The sequence below is a fragment of the Mustela putorius genome, unplaced genomic scaffold (genome assembly GCF_011764305.1).
Source record: "Mustela putorius furo isolate JIRA1106 unplaced genomic scaffold, ASM1176430v1.1 tig00003834_pilon_pilon_pilon, whole genome shotgun sequence".
In the NCBI taxonomy this organism is placed as follows: Eukaryota; Metazoa; Chordata; class Mammalia; order Carnivora; family Mustelidae; genus Mustela; species Mustela putorius.
Window position 1 is genome coordinate 128,880,063 of NW_025421987.1, and position 12,165 is coordinate 128,892,227.

Genomic DNA, 12,165 nt, shown 5'->3' on the forward strand with positions numbered 1-12,165 from the left:
TCTTCACAGACCCATAGGAGCTGTTGCCTTCGTTCACTAGATGCTAGAATGTTCAACTTAAAATATCAGAGTGGTGCGCCTGGGTGGCTCAGGTGGTTAAGCGGCTGCCTTCCACTCACATCATGATCCTGGGGTCCTGGGATGGAGCCCCAGATAGGTCTCCCTGCACAGTGCAGAGCCTGCTTCTCCCTCTTCCTCTGCCCCTCCCCCCTGCTGATGTGTGTGGGCTCTCTCTCTCTCTCACTCTTGCTCTGTCTCAAATAAATAAATAAAATCTTTTTTTAAAAAGAACTCAGTGTTTAATGTTCTAACTAGGTAATACATTTATATAGTTCAAATATCAAAGAGCCTAGAAAAATATAATGCATAAAGTAAAAAGTCTTGTTTCTTCCCTCCCCTCAATTCTCCTCCATAATCATGGACTTCTATGGGCGCATATACAAGCAAGTACCATGTTATTATCATAGCCTCCTTTAGTTACACAAACGGTGACATTAAATACACATTTTCTGCTCCTGAATTTATTCTCCAAATTGTAACTTAGTGGAGATCTTCCCGTATCAGTATGTAGAGTACTTCCTCTGCTGTATTTTTTTCGGTGATACAACCGCAGGGTATTCTGTTGAGTATAGGGACTATAATTTGTTTAATTAGTGCCCTTTTGATGGACATTTAGCTTACTTCCTTTCTTAGCTATTTCAAACAATACAGTAATGACTAACCTTGCACATGTACGGCCTTGCTTGTCTGAGAATATATGTGTGACAAATTCCTAGATGTGGGATTGCTTGTTGTGGTATATGGGGGCTAATTTCCCTCTACAGGAGTTGTTTCAATTTTTACTCTCGCTTGCAATGTATGAAACTGCTCATTCCTCTATAGCCATGTCAATAGAGAGTGCTAGCAAACTTTTAGATTATTGCCAATCTGAAAAGTTAAAAATGGCATTTGGGGTAGCTTTAATTTTTGTCATTTTTTATCTTTGGGTTGGAAGATACCCAATGCTTGCCAAGCTGTCAGCCTGGGAGGGGACCCAGGCTGTCAGAAGCCAGGTCTCAGCCATGTGGAGGCCAGTTTGAGAGAAGGTCGACCACAGCCTGTGAGAAGTTGGGCTGAGAGAAAACACATGATGGAAGGCCCCTGGCTCCAGGCACGCTGTACCATTAGCTAATGATTCCCCTCTTGATTTCAGCTGGTTCACGCTAGGGTTCTGTTGACCCATGTCCAGATGGAGGGTTCACAAACAGCCCCTTCAGGCTCCCATGATCTAGTTGCCAGGTGGACCGCCAGCTGTCTGGTCAGGCACCAGAACACTTGTAAAAAGCTGTGGTAGGTATAAAATAGCTACTTTGGGAAACCGAAGGTTTCTAATAAAGTTAAACATGCATCTACCCTAGGGACCAGCAATTCCACCATAGGGAAATAACTGCATGTATCCCCGAAAAGACAGAGTCGCTTCAGTCATAACAGGTAAACACTGGACATTACCCAATGTCCATCCATGGGAGAATGAAAAACAGACAAACTGAGGTATTTCCTCTGATGAAATACCACTCAGCAGTGAAGATGAATAAACTACCCACACACGTCAACATGGAAGGATCTCACAGACATAATGTCAAGCAGAAGTCAGACATAAAAGAGTATATCTTACATGATTCTATTTTTTTTGTGAAGTTCAAGAAAAGGCAAAACTAAACTGTAGTGATGAGGTCAGAATAGTCATTGCCCTGGCAGGGGATATTTCTAAGAAGGAGACCTGAGGTCCCTCTCTGGTGCCATGAAAATATTCCAGAACCTGATTGACGTGGTAGTCACATGGTGTGTTTGCAGTGGTCAAAATTCATCAAGACATTCATTTTTCCTTGTATGTCAGACAAAAGGAGAAGAACGCTATCAACAATAAAACGATTGCAGTGGACAGAAACCGTGGCAAGGGGTCATTTCCAGCAGCTGCTGGTCACCCTGAATCTGTCTCAGTTGGCCTGTCAGCCCCTGTGGGTAGGAGGAGAGGTCTCTGCTCTTAGCACCCGGCACTCAGCTGTGGAGCTAAGCTCTCCATAAGCCTCCCTCTGAGGCAGCCTCTTTTGACACTGTTCTGCTGCTTGGATATTTTCCCTCGCCTTCCAGACAGCGAAGGGCCTGGAGGTCCATGGCTAGGGGTGAGACAAACACATATCCCCATCCTGGCTGATCCCCTGAGCACTTGTGAAGGGGATAACGACAGCTTTCACGCAGGGGCATTGTGGGGATTCCAGATGTCAGGAGACGGGGGCTGATGTCATGCACTGTGCACACTTGGCAGCTTCTTTATTACTGGCTAACAGGAGCTGCAAGGATGGTGGCCTGGCTTGCAGGGGTGAGGGAGGGGCTGCTGCAAGGACACGGAAGTTTTGTGTTCACCAGACTGAGTCCTTGAATGTTACACTCCAGGATTAAGTAAAGCTCTGCAGCAGAATTCATTATGATTGGCTTCCACCTGCTCCCAGCAATTAGAGGATAATTTGGAAAAGGAGATTTGCATCTGAAGCCTCCTTCACACAGACCTGCAAAAGCCTTTAATCCATCCCCTAACATTCTAAGAGAGTGATGCCAAGGGCATCCAAGAGAGCTTGGGAATAAACTGGAAGGAGTGGAGACTGCCCAGGATGACAGTGAGGGCCCACAGGGTCAAAGGGAGTTGGGGGGTGGGGTCGAGAGATCTTGAAGGCAGATGAGGCAGCAAGAGCCTTAAGACTGCATTGCATTGGATCACCTCTAGGACACCCTTGAGGCTGGTAAGCACTTAAATGGGGCTATGCTACAGAACTTGACTTTTAATAATATCTCATTTTTTAAGATTCATAAATTTTATTTAATTAGCATATAGCATATTATTTGTTTCAGAGATAGAGTTCAGTGATTCATCAATTGCATATAACACCCAGTGCTCCTTACTTTAATGCCCATCACCCATTACTCCCACCACCCCCTGCCCCCAGCAACCCTCAGTTTGTTTCCCAGAGTTGAGTCTCTTACGGTTTGTCTGTGTTCCTGATTCTATCTTATTTCATTTTTTCCATCCTTCCCCTATGATCCTCTGTTTTGTTTCTTAAATTCCACATATTATTTAATTTTAATTAAAGTGAAAACTGAAAACCTGAAGTAATTTGATCTATTATGTATTCTGTATTACTAAAATTGTTAAAATTGTTTTCACCTGGTTGTTTTACATTTAAAATTTAAATTTGATAGAACAGGCTTATATCCCGTTTCCTTTGAGTGGTGCCATCCATATACACCTGCTGGATTCAGTCCTTCCTCTTCCATGGGCAGTGCTGGGTTGAACAGCCAGGTGGTCCATTTTCTCTATGTTCATCACACTGACCATGTTCACATGAGCTTAGCTGTTCTAGTCTGCCCATCTCATTAAGTCATCCAATCAGAAGTTTAAGGAAATAAACAGACAAATAAACACAAAATGAAAGGGGGACTCTGGGGTGTGTATCTCTGTGAACTTCCCCTAAATACACTAGAAAACAGTCCTGACCTTTATGATGGAGGAATCAGCTTTCACCAATGCTGGTGAGGAACCTGGAATCTGGGGGTGTCCCATGACAACCACTGTTTCTCCCTGCCATCCACTGTGGCTGTTGAAACTTAGGTGCCTTAGACACTCGTGCATAGTCTCTTCCCCAGGTGGAAATGGGCAAGTTGGCCTCAAGAGGGCCCAGGCAGGTCTCCTTCTATCACCAGCCGAGTTATAGACTATCATAGAGAAAAAGGCTTTTCCTCTGCCCTCTGACATTCAGTACTTAGGAATCTGCAAATTAAACTGACAAAAGGCAGATTATCAAGAAACAGTACATTTTTATTCACTTATGGACATAGGAGTTCACTGAAGAATGTGACTCAGAGGTGGAATGTGGACTTACATACCATCTCAATAGATGAGGGGCAGAGGGGCATTTTGGGAGAACAAAAGACTTCTTAGAAGAGGTAGGGGGTACAGACAGGGCACCTATAGAAAAACAACTTTTTGGAAAGATAAATGGACCCTTAGAATAGAGGGGAATATGATAGCTTTGTGACAATAACTGCATGGTTGTGCTACCTGCTGCTTGTCTCTAAGAAGAGATTAAAGTTTCGGGGAAAGGAGGGTACTGATGACAAATGAATTTTGGGGGAGACTCAGCTTTAAAACAGGTAAGAGATTTCAAGAAATCAAAACTTTTGAACTCAAAATGATTTATACAGCAAAGTGGCGTGTTTTGTGGGGGCTGATTCCCTTCGAGACTTAGAACCGCCATCTCTGTTCCTCCTCTTTCTCCCCCCATCTATCCGATTACAAAAAGGCAAGGCTGATTTGTTTGTAAACATTTAAAAAACAGCACATTTTGAAAAAATGCTCCTCCCTTGACAATTGAGGCTGTTCTGCCTATACCTGGTCTTTTGAGAAAGCTGCCATCAAAGGAACAAGGTAGCTTTCTAACCCAGCCACACAGTGACCTAGAGATGTAGGGGTCAGCACCTTCCACTAAGAAGACAAAAGGCAAGTGTCAGCCTTAGTAGGTGTTCTAATAGTGAGCCAGCTTCCTACAGAGCTACCCAATTTTGGACAGAATGACATCATTGGGGATCTCATGTTTGGGGGCTACAGGGACAGAAGAATGCTCAAGAAGTAAAAGTTAGAGAATGACAAATTTCTAGTTCAATAATACTAGGAAGAAATTTATAAGGGTAAAACTGTTTCAAGTTCTTATAAGTTAACTTTAAAAACATTATCACACCAATTAGGGAAAAAAGTGGAGCCAAGGAAATGTAAAGTTAAATCACAAAGGAATGAGGGGCACCTGGGTGTCTCAGTCGGTTGAGCATCGGACTCTTGGTTTCGCCTCAGTCAATGTCAGGGTCATGAGATCCACCCCAGGTAATGCTCAGTAAGGAGTCTGCTTGCCCCTCTCCCTCTGTTCTTCCCCGCCAATAAATAAATTAAAATCTTTGAGTAAACAAATAAATCACAAACGAATGGATACAATTGACCATTATGAGCATATTGAAAAGATATTCGACACCTCTATGTCAAAGAAATAGAAAACAAAACAATAGCAGGTGTCATTTACAGTAAAAAAAAAGGGGGGGGGATTGATTTTTGCAGTGTAAACTGCATCCCCAGAAAAGATTAAGGAGAAGATGACAACCAACCCTTGGAGAAGCGGCAATGAAGATTCCAGGCTACAGGAGGGGGTTGGCGCTAGGAAGTGCCACACTCCACACACCCCTCTGCTTCTGTGGGCTTTGAGTTCTGTGTCTCAGGGCTGGCTTTCCATACAGCCGGCCTAACAGAACAGCGAATTCTCCAGGACCTTAATGGCTATGTTTCTCTATTAATGCATAGGGTGCTTGTGGTAGAAACTGGAGCACACACTGTCCTCACAGCACTAGCAGATAGATGGGAGGGTATGCTGACAATCTAACTGAAGACAAGCCCAGGTGTCCAAAGAGATATGACGCAGTATGTACCCAGCCCCCCCAGAATGTTGTAAGTCTGCCTGTGTTCTGTCTGGCCAGCACTTTTGTGAGCAAGGATTTAGCAAATGCCACCGAGTGCAAGGTGGGGGTCACCTCAGCTGAGAAGCAGCTGTTGCTCTGCAAACCACAATCAGGTAACCAGCAGGTTCCTTAATTATTGATCTTTTCCGAAAAATAAAACAAGTCTCCCCCTCTCACTCCCTCCCCATTCTCTTTCTCTCTGTGTCTCCATCAATATACACTGATATCTATCACATACACAAGTAAGAATGGTAGGGGGAAATGTTCAAAATTGGTGCAACCCTCTCATTAATTCAGCGCAACACCATCACTGAGCCAAAGTGGTTGTGGAAATCCATTATGATGTTCATCCCCAATATAGTAACCTTTACCTCAAGATCATTGTCATTTGTCACTATTGAGTGCACTATTTGACTGCATCTAAAAATATAACCATTTCAAATGTCTTAGAAATGAGTGGCCACCTTTGCTGTTGTGGAAGTACCAGTCCCTGTAGGATGCCCCTCCCCCCCACAAGAGGCAAGGCACACTTCACTGAGCTCCATGACAATCGAAAACAACCCCTCGGAGTGCTGGCAAGATGGATTCTCTGACTGTCCCTTGTGGGAGCAGAGAGAAGTTGCGGGGGGAGACAGGGCCTCTATGGGCACCCTTGAGCGGCTTTCTTTCTCTTTCACACACTCAGTCCCGAGGCTCACCTGTGCCGGTTTAGAAACCGGGTCAACCAGCAGACCCAGGACCCCCATGCAAAGGCCAGTCTGCAAAGCTATTCAATTTCTCACTGAGTGAAGATCTGGTAAAGACTGTCGAGAAGCCCTAAACACTGAAACTATTATGATTTGAATCATAAATAAAATAAAAAATATTAAAAAATATGAAACACTAAAATGCATGTTAAAAGATTTGATGAATTTCCAATTTTTTTCATGCAACTTCATGGTTAAAAACAACAAATATTTTCTAGTATTAAATCATCCTATTAAGCCATTCTTATTATTAAATCATCCATATGTTCTTGGACCAGACTCCACTGGTCATAGTATATTTTTCTATCAAAGTGCCGTTGAATTTATTTAGGATTTTTTTTTTTTTTTTGCATCAGTGTAAGTGAGATTGAATGGTGATTTTCTTTTGTGCAGTTTTATGGAGACTGGTATTAATATTATGCTTGCTTCATGAAGAGAATTTGAAAGCTTTTCTCTTTTCTATGCCTTGAAACAGTTTAAGTAACACTAGAATGATTTATTCTTGAAAGATTTGCAAAAATTGCACTTGGAACCATCTGGACCTGGGCTGCTCTTTGACAGCTTTCACTATTTCTTTTACAGTGCTTGGTTTATTAAGATTTTCTATCTTCCCACTTCAATTTTGGTAAAGGATTCTAGAACATTATCCATTTTATCTAAGTGTTCAGATACATTTACAAAGAGTCGAACAAAGCAGTTTCTCATGATTCTTTAATTTCCTCTCTAGCTTTAACTTTCCCTTAAAAAGTTTTTAAAGAGTTATTTATTTATTTGAGAAAAAGAGAGTGGGGGAGGGGCAAAGGGAAAGGAAGAGTGAATTCTCAAGCAGACTCCCCCACCTAACCAGGAAGCCTGATCCCAGGACTTGATCCCAGGACCCTGAGATCATGACCTGAGCCAAAACTAAGAGTCTGAGGCTTAACCAACTGAGTCGCCCAGGCATACCTCCCTTAATTTTTTTAATTTGTATATTTTTGCATTCTCTCTCTCTTTTTTAAATTAAGATAACTAATGCATATCTCTCTCATCACTTTAGTCAAAGAATCAGAACTTGGATATATTTAATTCATTTTTTAACTTTCTGCTTTGTAAGCCATCATTTCTCCTTGTGTGTTATTCATTACTTCGTTGTACTTTTCTTCCTTTAGTTTGTTGTTATTTTTTTCAAACCAAGTTAGATGCTTAATTCCTTTTTTTTAATTCCTTTTTTATTGGTACTCATGTTTAAGAAGGGAATTTTTCTCTGAACATCACTTAAATGATGATATACGATATTTTTATTTCTTTAGATTTTCTAAACTTTCAGATTAGAAAGAAAAAGAGGAAGAAATCCTGATTTTATGATGTCATTTTCAAAATTCCTTTTTAAAAATTACATTATGCATTTCCTTAACATTTTTCTACCACTGGACCTGCTTTCTCTGACAGTAAAAAATCCTTCTCTGAAGCTAGCTGGGACAGATACCAAGAAAGAAGGGGTCTAAAACTATCATACTGTTTCCTTTTCAGTCATCTGTTGATGGTAAGTGGAACTGAGAGGCAAAACCCAGGTCAGTAACAGCATGAAAATCTCTCTCCTTCTCTCTCTTTACTCCCTCCCCCTTGCTCTCCTCTCCCCCTCCCTCAGTTCCTCCTCTCCTTCTCTCCCTCACATACTCTCACTCTCTCCCTCTTCCCCTCTGCCCTACTCCAGTATATTTTACTGAAGGAGGGAATAGAACTGACCCAGAGCCTAACTTGGCAATGAATTGGTTATGTTAGGACCTGTTTCTACTTAAACTTTGTCAGCTATACAGGGGAATCTAGTATATTCACTCTTTCCTTTCATTATCTCTCTATTACTCAGTAGAGTCATAAAACTCCAGCCAGTGTCAGTTATTCTAGAAAATCAATTCATACAGCCACTGATTCAATGAATATTTATTGAATATTTACCACAGCCTTCTGCTAAGTGGTAGGGACCCAGTGATGAGCAAGAACAGGGCTTCTCCCTCAAAAATCTAACAGTCCAGAGAAGCTACCACAGGACTCTGGGACTTCTTATTTGGGCTGCATGATTATTTAGAGGGTGGACTAGTGGTGATTACAAGGAGATAAGGTCCCCTACCAGGGAATCAACCCTTCACACACACTGCCCCATGCAATGCTCTGATTTTGATAGAGAGGGGTACAAGATGTTTGAAAAGAGATAGGAGGGACATTTAACCTAACCTGTGACAGGAAGACTAAAAGAAGAAGTGACATGTAAGGATGGTTAACATCGGGCTGCCCAACGTGATGGGAAAGGACCATGGAGGTCTAGAAGGCTCAGAGTAGGTGAGGGATGGCATGGTCCCTAACAAGTTGTATCTTAAGAGGAGTAGAAAGAGTACATTGGGCTGGTGGCCATTGGTAGGGAGTGAAAGAGGGAAAGGAGGAAGTGGGGAGGGAAGGAGACAAGGGAGGAGGGGGAGGGAGGAAGGGGAGGAGGGAGGAAGAGGGAGAGAAGAAAGGAATGAAGGGAGGAAAGAAGGAAGAAAGGGGAAACAGATTCAAGGAGAAGGTCCCTTGAGTGATGAAACCATGCTTTGTATTCAGAAAAAGGAGATAAAACAACACAAAGATAAGATAGGAAAGGAAAAATAATATGCACCAAATCCTGACACATCCCATTTACAGAAACATCCCAGCTGCTGGTGATGCAGGACACACAACCAGGCCAAGCTGGCCTGGCAGAGCCATCTGGGTTTTCCAATGGGCCCAAAGCTGAAGGCAGGGCAGGTTAGAGAGGTTTGCATCTCTTCCTTTCCTTTATCTGACTCAGCTAAGGCTGAAAGTAGCATATGAGAAATTGGCTTGGCCAGAACTCGTGTTTCTGACACGGTTGGTGGAGAAGGACCTGAGGCCATTGCCAAATTTAGTGAAAAAATAATTGTGATCATCAATGCTCTGGCCCAACCAGCAGGTCTCTGGGGATGGTCAGTGTTGTCAGTGAGCTGGTCTGGGCTGTACACATTGGCCAGGCCTTTGGGGAGGGTCAGATGATCATGTAGGGTCATGCATCTGGCAGCAAAGAGCCAAACTAGTCAAACTCTGAATTGCACCAGGATGTCAGTTCTCAATGATGAACTTGAACTCCAACTTTGCGGTGGAAGGGGAATAGGAAACAACAGCAAAGTTGGGAGGGGGTGTGAGAAATAGCCAAGCATGGGCTGGGGTGCAGCAATATTCCCAAAAGTGTGTATACACTTGAGAGGAGCACCATGATTTCCAGGAAGCATGGACTAAAAAGTGTGAAATAATCATGTGTATATTTTAACATATGTTTAGCATGTAAATCAGCATGTAAGTTCCATAACTTCATTGGTGTGGGATAAAGTTAGAAGGCAGGTCAGTTTAAAGACAAATATTAAGTCCTAGTACAGATGTGACACAAACAAGGCAAGCCTCCTGAGGATGAAGCTCAAATGACTGAAATCTGGAAACTCAAGTTTAGGAGACAAGTCAGCAAGTGTTTATTGAATGATGAATCTGCCCCAAATGCTGTCCCAGGCAGTGGACATCAGTGGTGAGAGGAAGGAATAAGTATCCCTGCCTTCAAATCACTAACATTTTGGTGGGGAGCCACAGGAATTAAACATGGGAACAAGTAAGTGGACAGCAGATGCCAGGGAATGCAGTAGAGGACAGAAGCGGGCTGGATGGAGGGCTGCATTTCCAGGGCATAGGGAGGCCTCTGAGAAAGGGATGACTCCACTGGAACTTAAGTGACAAGAGAGCAAGGTGACAATCTAGGCAAGAGTGTCTCAAGGGAGATGAGGAGCAAGTGCCAGGCCCTGAGGGGACAATGAATGTGGGACGTTCATGCCCAGAAGGAGAGCCAGCATGAAGGGACTGTGGGGGGAAGGGCAGGTGGTAGAGGCAACATCAGAAGCAGGGAGGAGGAGGAGACGAGGTGACAAGCTATGGCACTGAACTTTCTATTGTATTTCCCTGTCACTTAAATATGAAGAGCTTGTACGTCTACCAGCCCAGGGCCCTCAGATAACAGAAGGAGGTGGGTTTCAGGTGATATGTGTGCTGTCAGTTCTCGGTGTGTTTGTCACGCACCTTTCTGAGCATGTGGATGAGCACACAGGGCGGACTCAAAGGGAAGGGAGCTCCAGGACCTCTTACGGGCTGCATAGAAATGGCCATCTTAGTAAAAGGCTGGGGAGCACCCTAACCACGTGGGGATACTTGCACAGAGAGCATCTTCAGCAGCTGCTCAAGGAATGCAGCAACCTCCCACCCCAGTGGAAGGCAGGGAGAGCCCATTTCTGCACTACCTATAAGACAGGATCCTGGGCTGCTTTCTCCCCATGACTCCATCTAAGCTGCTCCTGCCTGTAGTCCTATGAGATCCTTGAAAACACTCAACACTAAGAGGGTTTTAAAAAGATAATTTTCTCTTTTACTCTTCTTTATAAGGGAGTAAACTCCCATCAATGTTTACTAGATCTGTATCAACAGGGTTGAACAGAAAGAGATCATAGGTAAGAGAAAAAAAAATGTCCTCACATCCACATAAGATAAATAATATATTATTCTACTAATAGTCTACTAATAATGCACCATTCTACTAAATTCACGCAGTGGTTTGGTGTGATCAGTGTCACTGTCAACCCTGATTACAAATGACAAAAGCCAGAACTGATTGCTGAAGCAAAAATTGGGGTGCACAATCAGGTGGGATTCAAATTCAGAAGTGTCCCTGGCAACCCCAGGCTTCAGGACAAACGTCATGTTGCCAAGGGTTTTATGGGCTGTCCCTGCAGGTCAGAAGCTCATATGTCATCCCCTAGTGGACCCCAGATGCATAGAGTTCTCTGCCCTCTTATTGTCATTTCCTCCTCCTAAAGCAGCTGGCTCTGTCCCTCAGTCTCTGTTGACCCCCTGTCACCTGCACAAGTGCAGCCAAGGTCCCAGGTTCCACCAAAGAGTCTGAAGAAAGAGTCAAGTGGCCTCTGATCATTCAGTCCAGGCGTGGGCACTGACTGAGAAAAATTTGCCCCAGCGATGAGCAAAATCCACCAGAAGGAGGGAGGGACAGTGTCATTCATTTAACCCCTTCCTGGCCTCAGTTTCCCCATGCAAAATGGAGCAAGAATCTTTCTTGATTTGTTCTGAGCTCAAACATGACTGTCCATTTTCATCTGTGGCCTTCTGGCCAGCCGTTCCCTGCTCTGAGCCTCACACCCCTCACTGGGCTCTGAGCAGCAGGTAGGGAGAGGCAAACAAAAGGACACATGGATGCTATAGGCAAAGAGCCATGCAGGGGTGAGTGACTATTCTTCCAGAATCTAGTTTTATTTGACTCACACTGTTTCTCTCAGGCACCGTGAGATTTTGGCAGCACAGTTTAGTGGTTCAGGAGTGTGACTCTGGAACCAGTCATCTGTGTTGAATCTCGGCTCTGCTAATCACCAGCAATGGGAGCTGGGCAAGTAGCTCATCCTGCATGTTCCTCACCTGTAAGTGGGTCAGTAATAGAACCATCTCAGTGAGGTGAGGAGTCAGTGGATTAATACACATAAGGGTTACCAGGTGTCCCCAGTAATGATCCCTGCCTTCTGAAGATGCCACAAAGTGACTGATGTGGTGGGTGTGGACAGCAGGTGGGAATAGTGACCAAGGAGGCACCCAGGAATAGGCTGTTTACTGATCTGGGTCTAGCTTCACAGATGTATTCTGTATAAAACTCATCGAATACAATGTGTACAATGTGTGTACTTTCTCTACAGCATGCCTCCAGAAAGGTGTGTGTGTATGTGTGTGTGTGATCTAATGAGCACTGGGTGTTATCCACAATTAATGAATCATTGAACACTACATCAAAAATTAATGATGTGAATTGGGGGAAATTGGA